This window comes from Leptopilina boulardi, unplaced genomic scaffold (assembly GCF_019393585.1).
Source record: "Leptopilina boulardi isolate dan_hultmark-lab unplaced genomic scaffold, ZJU_Lbou_2.1 LbouV2_258, whole genome shotgun sequence".
Classification (NCBI taxonomy): domain Eukaryota; kingdom Metazoa; phylum Arthropoda; class Insecta; order Hymenoptera; family Figitidae; genus Leptopilina; species Leptopilina boulardi.
Window position 1 is genome coordinate 139,474 of NW_026137816.1, and position 12,396 is coordinate 151,869.

Below are 12,396 nucleotides of genomic sequence, written 5' to 3' on the forward strand. Positions count from 1 at the left end.
GCTCTTCCCGTATCCCCACACCATCCCCCTTTTTCCACAAACATCCTACAAACCAATACACTCATCCATTGCCACCCTCCATCAAATTTTCCAATCACCCCCATATCATCCATTCCCTTCATTTCCTGCTTCGTTCAAATTCCCCTCTATCCGATTTGACATCCCCCCCTCTCCCTTCCTATCCCCCTCTCACTCTCTTCCATCCCTTCCTTGACCTTCTCGTATTTCCCCTTCGTCGATTTCAAGCAAACCGTATACTATATATATATATATATAGTGTGTCTAACACAAACGGAAGGGACGTCATGTGAATACACGAGGGGTCCAACCCACATCCTTCGGGTGGCTAAGAATTCCGCCATGTCGCGCTTCAGGCAATTCACCATTAAAGTTTATTACGAAAAATATAATGGGAATATGATTTTATTTTACCTTAAGGCAAAATTTCGAGATTTGGATTAGTTGTGTAATTTTTTTTTTAGTTAATTATATAGAATTGAAATAAAGAAAAAAAATTAAGTGGTAATTTTTTAATTCTTTAGTTTAAAATAACTAATTATTTGTAAAATGATTATTTATTAGTAAAAAGTAGTTTCAGTGAATAAAACAATTAAATAGTCAAATTTTTTTGCTACTAATTATTAGTAAAATTTTCGCTAACTTTTTGCATTAGTAACTAGTAAAAAAATAAGTGATATTTCACTCTAACTAATTATTAGTAATAACTAATTAGTAAAAAGTACTTATTAGTATTAGTAACTAATATTTAGCACTAACTAATTATTAGTAATAATTAGGAGTAAAAAGTACTTATTAGTACTAGTAACTAATAATTAGCATTAACTAATTATTAGTAAAAAGTACTAATTAGTAATAACTACTCTGCGATAAAAAGTACTAATTGGTAATAACTACTCTGCGATAAAAAGTACTAATTGGTAATAACTACTTTATAGTAAAAGTAATAATTGCTCATAACTGCTTTGTGATAAATAGTACTAATTGATAATAACTAATTTTTAGTAAAAAGTACTAATCGGTGAAAATTATTTTTTTTAGTAAAAAGTACTAATCGGTGAAATTTTTTTAAGTAAAAAGTACTAATAGGTAAAAACTAATTTTTAGTGAAAAGTACTAATTGGTAAAAACTAATTTTTAGAAAAAAATACTTATTATAGTAATATATTGCTTTTAAAGTTTTAAATTAAAAATTCATTCTAAAACACTGATTTTTTTTTTTTATTTAACATATGCAAACAGTAGATTTAAAAATATTTCAACAAATTTATTTGTTTGTACAAAATTAACGCATATTTTAATAATAAGTCATTGAATTAATTATTGTAATTTAAACACATTATTTCAAATTTTAATATAACCGATAAGAGTTTTTTCACATTTTCAAAAAAATGAAAACAACCTCCACGGGTAATTGATCTGAATTGTAAATAAACTTTAAGTTTATTTTCAATTCAGATCAATGACCAAAGAGGTAATTTTTTTTTTTTGCTAACATTTTATTGTGTGGATAATTGAAATTAATTGATAATTAATAGTTACTAATAATTTTGTAATAAAAATTAAATTCTTATTTTTAAATCCGAATAATAAGTAGAAAATAATTATTCAAAAGTGAATTATAAAAATAATAAATTATATAATCTTTTTTAAATAAACTTTTTATCATTTCATTCAGATCAATAACCTAAAATTCAATTTTTCGCTATACCATTTTATTGTATGGATAATTTAATTGGATTAAAAATTAATATATAGTTACTAATATAGTTGCAAACATATTTTATTTCATTGAAATAAAAAATTTATTTGATACAAAGAAAAATTTATTTCTGACAAATAAAACTAAACTATATAAAACTTTTACGCCAAAAAAATAAGTTAGTAGGCTATGAGACAAATATAAGTTTATTTAACTCAAATATATTTTATTTGGTTCAAATAAATCATTTCTCTGCGTGTAACATTCAAAATTCAACAATTGTTGAATTTTACTGCCTTAAGGCAGTTAAAAAATAATTATTTCCAAAATTCCTGAATAGAATAAAAATTTTAAATTATATAATCATTTTTTTTTTTTTTACACGTTTCTGGATAATTTGCGCTGCAAGTAACATTCACAAATTAGAACTAATATATATATATATTTTTTTTTTTCGCGTAAGTGGTTTACGAAAGATATATAAACTTAAAACGAAGCCTGGCCGGGTCGTACAATAATAAACGGCCGGACGTTAACGATCTACCCAACGTGATGAATTCAATTTGCAATCAGAATCGACAGTGAAAAGTGTTCATTGAACGAGCGAAATGTCAAAACATTTAGGTAAACGTCGAGTCAATTTCAAATTCCCCAAAAACTATTGCCCGCACTTAATTTCTGTCAATAATATTATTCTCCTTCGCACGTATGTACATACGGCATCACACAATAATCAATTTTCACATCGATTTTTTTTTTGCAAACCTCAAATTCAAATTTTCTAAAAATGTTATTTAATTGACTCAAATAATTATTTAATAAAAATAAATATTTATTTTTTGTCAAGTAATCGATATTATTTGAATTAAATAAATTTTTCTTCATTTGTGTATATTATTATTCTGCTCTACAATGGAAAAACATATATGTCACTTACATATGTTTTTCCATTGTTTTTTATTTCGAAATAATACTGCCATACAGCGAAAAAACATACGTATGTGACACATTCGTTTTTCCAGAATAAAATTATTTTTATTATTATTATTATTATTGTTATTATTGTTATTATTATATATGTGAATATTGTTAAGGATTTTTTTTCCTTCATAAAGAATTCAATCGGCATGTCAATGAAATTTGTTGACGCTAGAAATGAAAAAGAAAATTGTAACGCGTTGTTGAACGCGCGCGGATGAGACGCGGAACGGTCGAGCGGGTTTTCGCAAGAGTGGCACAAGAAACGCAGTGAATTATAGTTAACAGAGGAATTCGTGTTCTTGCTCAGAGTCGTATACCGGGGTCCTCTCTGGAATTCACCGCGGAACAATTACAATTAAGAGCGGTTAGCGAATTACCGAACATTTCAAGCACGCGGCAGATTCCAAGTATATAGTATATAAACCGATAAGAGCTTCTTAGAATGTCCACATATATATATACGCACTCACTTCTCTTTGACAATTTTTAAACATATTTTTATCATCTCACACAATTTTATATACTAACATAAAAAATCTTCGTTTTTTTAAATTTATTTATTTTTTTTCAAATTGTTTTTCATTTCTAATTTTGATTTTTTAATTTTGATTTAATATTAAATTAATTTTTAAATTTTAAATTAATTTTTGATTTTTATTAGTATTTAATTTTAATTTTTGATTTTAATTTAATTTTAATATAAAAGAAAAATTTGTTATTACATACTTGAAATAGTTAAAATTTGCTTTTCTCTTTCTTGACACTTTATGAAAATTTCAATCTTGGACAGCAACTTTCGATCTGTTTTTGTCAACTCTCTCTCTCTCAATCTCGAAAGTTCATTTTTACAAATGAATAAAAATTTTCATACTGAATAAATATTTGAACGAAAATTTCCATAATAATCTAGAAAGAATTTGAAAATTTTAATAGCAAGCAGACATTGATTATCATTTATAAATTAGAATATGTAAATCAGATAAAAAAAAAAAATTTACTTATCAAAAATGACATTCAACTCAAAAAGTACAGATTTTTTTGATTTGTTTAATGAACTCTATATAAAGTTTAGATTTCGTAATATTTTTAAACAAATAGTTTTTTTTTTTTAAATTAAAGTTAAATAAAATTAGTAAAAAAAAAAACAATTTCTCTAATGCAGTTCCCAGGCAAAAGTAAGGTATTTTTTTTTTTTTTTTTTTTTTAATTTTTCGACATTTTCTTCTTCCCGAGTTCTTTTATAGAATCCAATTAATGGCTAAACAATCGCAATGTAAGAATGTGCTGAATTCTACCACGTAAATCGAGACACAAAAGAAGGATAAAGAATTCCGCATGGGCAAGTTTTGTTTTGCATCAGGCGCAATTATTATCAAATCAGCTTCTTCTGTATGGAGCCAAACATTTATACATATATACACCTGAGCGCGCGTGCGAGTACATATACACACATACAACACAACCAAGCTCATTTACTTTTCCACGCGTGTTCTTCCTTGTCCCGAATAATTTATAACCGACAGAAAGTTTTTTCTCACAAAAACAATGAGTTCGAAAAGTAAGTTTACCTGAATGAATTCATAGGATTTGAAAAGAATTTAAAAACAAAACAAATGAAAAAAATTCAAAGTATTTCTGATAACAATTGTTACCTTATATATTTATAAAAAAAAAAATTTTTTTTTTTTTTTTAGTAAAGATTTTGAAACTGTGAAAGATTTTTGAAAAATTGTTTCTGAACTTTTTGGTCCACAATTTACGAATTTGAATCAATTTACATTTATTTAACCCATAAGTAAAACAGTTTTCACACCCAGAGAAAATTTATTACTTGCATTTATTTGAGATAAATTAAGATTTGTTTGAATCAAAAAAAAAAAATACTTGTTTTAAAAGCCGAATAACTTTTTATTTGTTTGATATAAAAAATTTAATTTATCACAAATAACATTTTATTTAGCGTAAATAACATTTTTATTTCAATTAAATAAAATTTATTTGAAGCAAATAAAAATTTATTTAAAACAAACAAAATTGGTATTTGAAGCACATAATAGTTTATTTGAATCAAATAAAAAATTTATCAAAGATCCCAATAACTTTTTCTTTGTTTCTAATAAGAAATTTATATTTGAGTAGAAAAGAAAATTTTATTTAACGTCAATAAAATTTTTATTCAAAAAAAAAAAAAAAAAAAAATTTATTTAAAAACAAATAAAAATGTATTTGAAACAAATTTAAATATATATATTTTATTTAGCGCTAATAAAATTTATTCAAAGCAAATAAAATTTTTTTTTTTAAACAAATAAAAATATATTTGAAGCAAATAAAAATTTATTTTAAACAATAAAAAATTATTCTGAATAAATAAAAATGTATTTGAAGCAAATAAAAAATTATTTGAAACAGATAAAAATTTACTTGGTTCAAAAAAAAAAATTTCTCACAGTTCCTGATAATTTTGTATTTTATTTCAAATAAAAAAGTTTAATTTAACACAAATAACATTTTATTGAGTGCAAATAAAAAATTTTATTTAAACAAAATAAAATTTATTTTAAACAAATTATTTAATTTTTTTAGTTTTCAAAAATAAAAATTGTCATATTTTCATAAAAAAAGATATAAAAAATAAAAACCTAATACTCCCAAGAAAAAAGATATATTTGTCTCACGAGTCAAATAAATATTTATTTGTTTCAAATAAATATTTATTTATTGCAAATAAATATATATTTATTTGTTTCAAATAAATATTTATTTATTGCAAATAAATTTTATTTTATTTAAACTAAAAATTTTATTTATGACAAATAAAATTTATATTTACACCAAATATAAAAAAGAGTTATTAGGCTCTGAGACAAATAAACGTTTATTTAATTCAAATATCAATTATATTTGTTTCAAATAAAACATTTCTCTGAATGTATAAAATTAATACAAAACATGTAAAAAAAAAATTCCTTTACCATTTTTTCTTATTCCAAATTAAATATGATCAAAAAAGAATATTATTTTAAATTAATTTTTATTCTAATTTAAAAATTCTAAAATCGAGAAAAAAAAAAGTATAATGTAGAAACCATTTTGTGATGATATAATTTCTCTCGCAAACTCCAGAACCCACATTCAACATCAATAAATTTTGCTCACCTCCGTCGCTTCTTTTTCCGTCGCCTCCGTCGGCGAGCTCGACTCCTTGTTCGCCCCCAGGACAATGGGGGGGTGGTGGGTCTCGCCTTCAATTTCAGGGCCGTTGCTAGGTTGTTCTCGATTTTTTGGGCCTCGTATCCCTGCACCGGGGGCCTTGTCGCCGCCCCGGCGCTGGGCCCCGTCGTGATTGAAGCCTCCTTCCTTCACCCACGTTCTTTTTCTCTTTCTCTGTCTCTTTATTATTTTTTTGACCTCTAGTCACCTCACCAATTTTTTTTCTATTTCCCCTCTCAATATCACCACATTTAAAAATAATCGACCAATCATTTGTCCCCTCCAACACAATATCAATCGTATAACATTCGGGCCCATTCACCATCACCTCTTATCACACTTTTTTCCTTTCCTTTTTTTTTTTTTTCTCTTGCCTCACTAAAAAAATCCTCTCACCAAATAACCAAATTTCCCTGATAACATCATTTTATCAGACATTAATGAACTTTATTTTTTTGGGGAGAGGGGGGGGGGGAATTTTCTCTCTCTTTCTCTTGATTTAATTAATGTGAGCACAAAAAAAAAAAAATGATGAATGTCTCACATTGGTCAGGTTTTTTTTTCTAACGGAATGATTGTCACGTGTTATTTCCTGAAAGTTTGGAAAAAAAACAAATTGGGCGATATGAGACAAAAAAGAGAGAAAGAGAAAGAATTGCGATTTCTTAGAATGTTATGGTTGGGAAAAAAAAAAAAATTATATTGAATTCGTCGAATTAATTAACGAGCCACTGCGATTACACGTAACTTTCCAAGAGATACGACGACTCTGATCCGCGAATTTTGTCCGCCGGTTTCACAGCCTCCAAACTCACTCACTCACTCACACAACGGGAGCGCCGCGACGCGAAGCGCCTGCACATGCGTTGGAGCTTTTAACCGCCCCCGCCTCCCCCCCGTACTCCACTTCCGACTCCATAAAGCAAAATGCTTTCTCTCTCTCTCTCTCTCTCTCTTGCTCTCCACCCCCTCGTCTTCTTCTCTTCTCCAACCCCCGTCCCCCTCATCTTTCACGGTGGTGGTTGTAGTACCCTATGAAAGCAGGGGACTATCGCGCGCCGTCACGCCGTTCCTTTGTGCGTCAACAAAAGCCCCGATGCGAAATGTATGGCCGATTTCGGAACATTGATTCGTGGTGTAAAATAATTGAAGCGCCCCAACGCAAAGCGAAAGAGGGAGAAAAAAAGATTCTCGCACTTCTATTTTTCTTCTTAAATGTTTAGTCCCATCCTAGTGGAAAAGAAGATTAGATGAGGGGGGGGGGGAAGGGAGAACATAATTCTATAAATATTTATAATCATTAAATTCCGTTCTTATATTATATTTGGATTAATGAGAAAAAATATATATTAATTATTATATTTACCGAATATTTCTATACGTGCAGAAATTTTGCCAGGGCGCAAATCGGGGCCGGATTAGGCTGCCCTATTAGGAAATGAAACGCCGAGCCTGATATGGCCCTGATTAGGAAATACAAATTTTCTATTCGCCCTAATTTGGCACTGATCAAGTGTGTGGTGTTTCATTCCCTACTAGGGCCCTATGGCAAGGCAATTTTTACACGGGTATATATATTAAATAATATTGCTTGGAAAAAAATAAGTTTTCCTTAAATATTATGAATTTAAGAAAAATTTTCCCAACAGTTTAGCGAGAGAAGAAGGAATTCTTCTAAAAAAAAAAAAATTTGCCGATACAATTTGGAAATATTTAATGAGAAATAGAATTTAGCCGAGGAGTAAATGTGCTTGACTATGCTAATCAGCAGACTCGAGTTCGATTCCCGCCGGTTAAATTTTTTTTTTTTTTTACAACAGTGTGAAAACATTTTTTAGTAAACTATATAACCAAAATAGTAACTGTATAGTAAATGTCTAGTGAAACTGACAACGTAAAATTCTACTAATACTATCTAGAACTTTATAGTTTGACTCTATTTAAACGTCATTAACTTTTTTTCATTGAGAAATTAGATTGATTCTGTCAGAAAACTGACTTATTTCTATGCTTAAAAAAATGTATTGGATTTATAATGTAACTGGACAGTTTTTATATAGTTAACTATTTGGAAACTAGATAGTATAACTTTACTTTCTGAAAAAATCCAAATAGTTTACAAATAGTTTAACTATCTAGAAACTAAATAGAATAACTGTCCTAACCTTTCTAAGTAATCTATATTGACTAGATCTGCCGTGTTTTCTAAAAACTTAGGTAACTGCAAAAAAATCGAAAAATGAGTTTCTTATATCGTTGGAATCGTGGAAAAAAGATACACCTGTTAATGCAAATTATTTTTAAAAATTGTTAATATTATTAATAATAATTTTTGCATAAATAATTGAAAATACCGGTAACTGCAAAAATTGATGAGTGATAATTTGAGAAACTTAGGTAACTGCTATAAAAACTTGGGTGTCTTTGGGTGTTGTGACGTATTTTGTAGGTCGTGATTTGAAGAACTTAGGTAACTGCACCAGTGCCTAAGTTTCTCAAAACACGGACCTCATTTTTCGAGCCCTCGTCGCATGGAAAACTTAGGTAACTACAGAGTGCTATCAGAGCACTGTAGTTACCTAAGTTTTCTATGCGACGAGGCCTCGAAAAAGGAGGTCCGTGTTTTGAAGGACCAAGTAACTGCAAAATCTTATACATTTCTTTAAAATTACAATGTTTTTTGTGCAATTAATAATTTATAATGACAATAAATAATGAAATAAAAAACTCTAAATAATAATTTATCAATTATTGAAAAATTAAGTATTAATTTTAATAAATAACATAAAAGCATTAATAAATTAAGAAAATGAAGTTCAGTAATATGTTTATTTCATGATTAATATATAATTAATTTAGTTCAATTATTTAAAAAATTAAAATCGTTTTTAATTATTTAAATAAACGTTAATAAAGCAGCGAACTACATTACCTACAATAATTTGACTTTAATATTGTATAATTAAAATAAATTCAATCATATAGTTTAATATTTGTAAAAAATAATAATTATAATGATAACTTTCGCATCTTACTAAATAATTACACTTTATTATTTATTATTTTTTTAAATTTATTTTTATATTATTTTTATTTTATTTATGTATTTTATTTTATATTATTATTAAATATATTCTGAGTTAATACAATATTTGACTCTAATATTGTATAATTAAAATAAATTTAACCATAAAATTAAATATTTGTAAAAAACAATAATTATAGTGACAACTTTCGCAGCTTATTAAATAATTATAGTTTATTATTTAATATATTTTTACTATTTTTTGCCCAGAAAGATGAAAATTCTTATATATTCCCTGCAGTTACCTAAGTTTTCTGTGCGACGAGAGGCCTAATACGGGCGCTCGTAGCACGAGGAACCAAGTAACTACCAGTTACCTAAGTTTCTCGTGCGACGACCCTCGAATCAGCATACCGGTAACTACATTTTTAATAATTTATTGAATGTTTAAACAAATACAACATTTATTTTTACATAATTAAAAAGAATAAATTTAGACGAATCGAAGGAACAAAACGGCATTTAAAATTTTTAATTAGGCTTTGCGGTATACATATCAATGAAGTTTAAACAGTTTTTCGCGTTTTTCTCGAAATCTTTCATTCTGCAGTTACCAAAGTTTTTAGAAAACACGGCAGAGATAGTTCCTATATTGTTTGAGTATACAGAAACTAGATAATATAACTGTTCTGACCTTTCCGAATAATCGAAATAGTTTTCAAACAGTCTAAATATTTAGAAACTAGACAGTATTACACAGTTTCCATATGATTTAAGTATCTATAAACTTGTTTGTCGGTGCATTATATTTCTAGCCAGTTTCCATACAGTTAAACTATCTTATACTATTCTATTCTGTTAGATAACATATTAATTAATTATTTCTACTTAAAAAAATGTATTGCATTTATTATGTATAACTAAATAGTTTCTATATAGTTAACTGTCTAGAAGCTAGAGAGTATACCTGTCCCGGTCTTTCTAAATAATCTAAATAATTTCCATATAGTTTAAGTATCTGAAAACTAGACAGCGTAACTGTTCACACTCTTCTAAAAAGAACTAAAATAGTTTCTATACAGTTTAAATATCTAAAAACTAGATAAAATGACTGTCCTAACTTTTCAAAATAATCTAGATTGACTAGACAGTTTCCACATAGTTTAAATATCTAAAAACTAAATAGAAAAACTTTTCTAATCTTTTGAAATAATCTAGATTAACTAGATAGTTTCTGTATAGTTTAAGTATTCAGAAACTAGATAGTATAACTGTTCTGACCATTTTAAATAGTCTAAATAGTTTCCATACAGTATAACTATTTAGAAATTAGATAATATAAATGTCTTGAACTTTCTAAAAAATTAAAATAGTTTCCATATAGTTTAAGTATCTGAAAACTAGACAGCGTAACTGTTCACACTCTTCTAAAAAGAACTAAAATAGTTTCTATATAGTTTAAATATCTAAAAACTAGATAAAATGACTGTCCTAACCTTTCAAAATAATCTAGATTGACTAGACTGTTTCCACATAGTTTAAGTATCTCGAAACAAAATAGAATAACTTTTCTAATCTTTTAAAATCGTCTAGATTGATTAGATAGTTTCTGTATAGTTTAATCTAGAAAATTTTTGGCCGTAGCGTAACATTTCTAGCTAGTTTCTATATAGTTAAACTATACAGAGACTTTATAGTTTAACTATATAGAAACTAGATGGTATAACTTTTCTAAATATTCTAGATAATCTAGATAATTTCGATATAGTTTTTATTATCTGGAAACTTATTGGTCGAAGCGCTACATTTCTAGCTAGTTTTAAGGTAGTTTAACTATGCAGTAACTATATAATTAAGTATCTAGAAACTAAATAGTATAAGTTTCCTGAATTTTCTAAATAATCTGGATAAATTCAATATAATTTAGGTATTTACATACTTGTTAGTCGAACCGTTACATTTCTAGCTAGTTTTTATATAGTTAAACTATACAGTGACTATATAGTTAAGAATCTAGGAACTAGATATTATAACATCCTTAAATATTCTAAATAATCTAGATAGTTTTCGTATATAGTTTTCAGTATCTAAAAACTTTTTGGACGAAGCGTTACATTTCCGACTAGTTTCAGGATAGTTTAACTATACAGTAACTAACAGATACTAACAGTATCAAGAAACCAGATAGTATAACTTTCTTTAATTTTCTAAATAATCTAGATAGTTTCAATATAGTTTAAATATTTACAAACTTGTTGGTTCAAGCGTTACATTTCTATCTAGTTTCTATATAGTTTAACTATACAGTGACTATATAGAAAATAGTAAAACTGTATAGAGACGCAAAATATTTTCACTTGAGAACAGATCGAATTATTGACAAAGATTTATTTTATTTATGTGGTAAAAAAAAACAACACTATAAATGTTAAAAACGATAAGAAAATTGAAGAATCTGACAAATGTCGAGAAAAATTTTCCTTGCTATTCAAAAGTCAATGAGAAGACATTCGACCTATAACCTCGGAAGATTTTTTTTTTTTTTTTTTCCTACAAAGAGAGGAAAGAAAAAATCTGCAGAAAATCTCGTGTCCGTTTGGTGAGGCAAAAACTGCTGACGGATTCGCTCGTCAATCTTTCAACTTGCATCGTAAAGCTATCAACCGTTTGCCAGCATCGCACAAGTCGAATTCGAATGGGGATATATAAACTCTTATATGAGAGAAAAAGAGATGAAGAAAAAAAAAAGAGAGAGTGAGTGAGTGAGTGAGTGAGTGAGTGAGAGAGAGAGAGGCATATAGTATAGAGCCTCAACGTACTACTCGAAGAGCGCGCGGATAGAGAGCGCGAGCGATATATCTATCTCTAACGTGCCAGTAGGCAGGAAATGATATAAATAGCACCCACACATCTATACATTGCTTGTCAATGAACATCCGACCCTCTTATTCCACCTGCGTCGAAGCTTCTTTCCTATCGCTTTTAACCACACCAACTGTTTAGCTACTTGAAAAATGACGAGTCGTCGAACTTTAGGCGTTCGATATATATCACAAGTATATTCGTGTGTATATGTTTATATGTTCTTTTTGATTCCTAATGCTTGTCGATTTAACCTAGAAACACGCGCCACGTCGAGATTAGAAAAAAAAAAAAAAAAAAAAAACATAAAATAAATTATGTTAGTCATGTAGAGTATTAGGTTTGTCTAAAATTAACATAATCTATACAATTCTGATGATAGTTTAATTTTATTTTCAGACAAAATGCGGAGAAATGGATCAAAATATTTTCTCACGTTCTGTTAATACTTGTCTCTCCCTTCTATAATGATGATTATTAATATTAAATTAAATTTTCTTTAATAAATTAAAAATAACTATTAATTCTAAAAGAAATCATTTTTAATACTATTAAGAATTATTATTTATATTTGCTTTTCTTGTTAAAACCATAA

General features: G+C 27.5%; 1 protein-coding gene across 6 annotated transcripts in view; it reads right to left on the reverse strand.

Moving 5' to 3' along the window:
* The window catches only part of LOC127280923 (homeotic protein antennapedia-like), a 364,206-nt gene that overhangs the window by 43,297 nt on the left and 308,513 nt on the right, over positions 1 to 12,396 (reverse strand). Inside the window, exon 1 of one of the 6 annotated variants that reach the window (XM_051304326.1) lies at positions 5,861 to 6,736. The exons of the other annotated variants lie outside the window; for them this stretch is intronic. The gene's annotated coding sequence lies outside the window, so the exon portion shown is untranslated. Of the gene's footprint in view, positions 1 to 5,860; positions 6,737 to 12,396 lie in introns of those variants that run through there. 6 annotated transcript variants of the gene reach the window in all.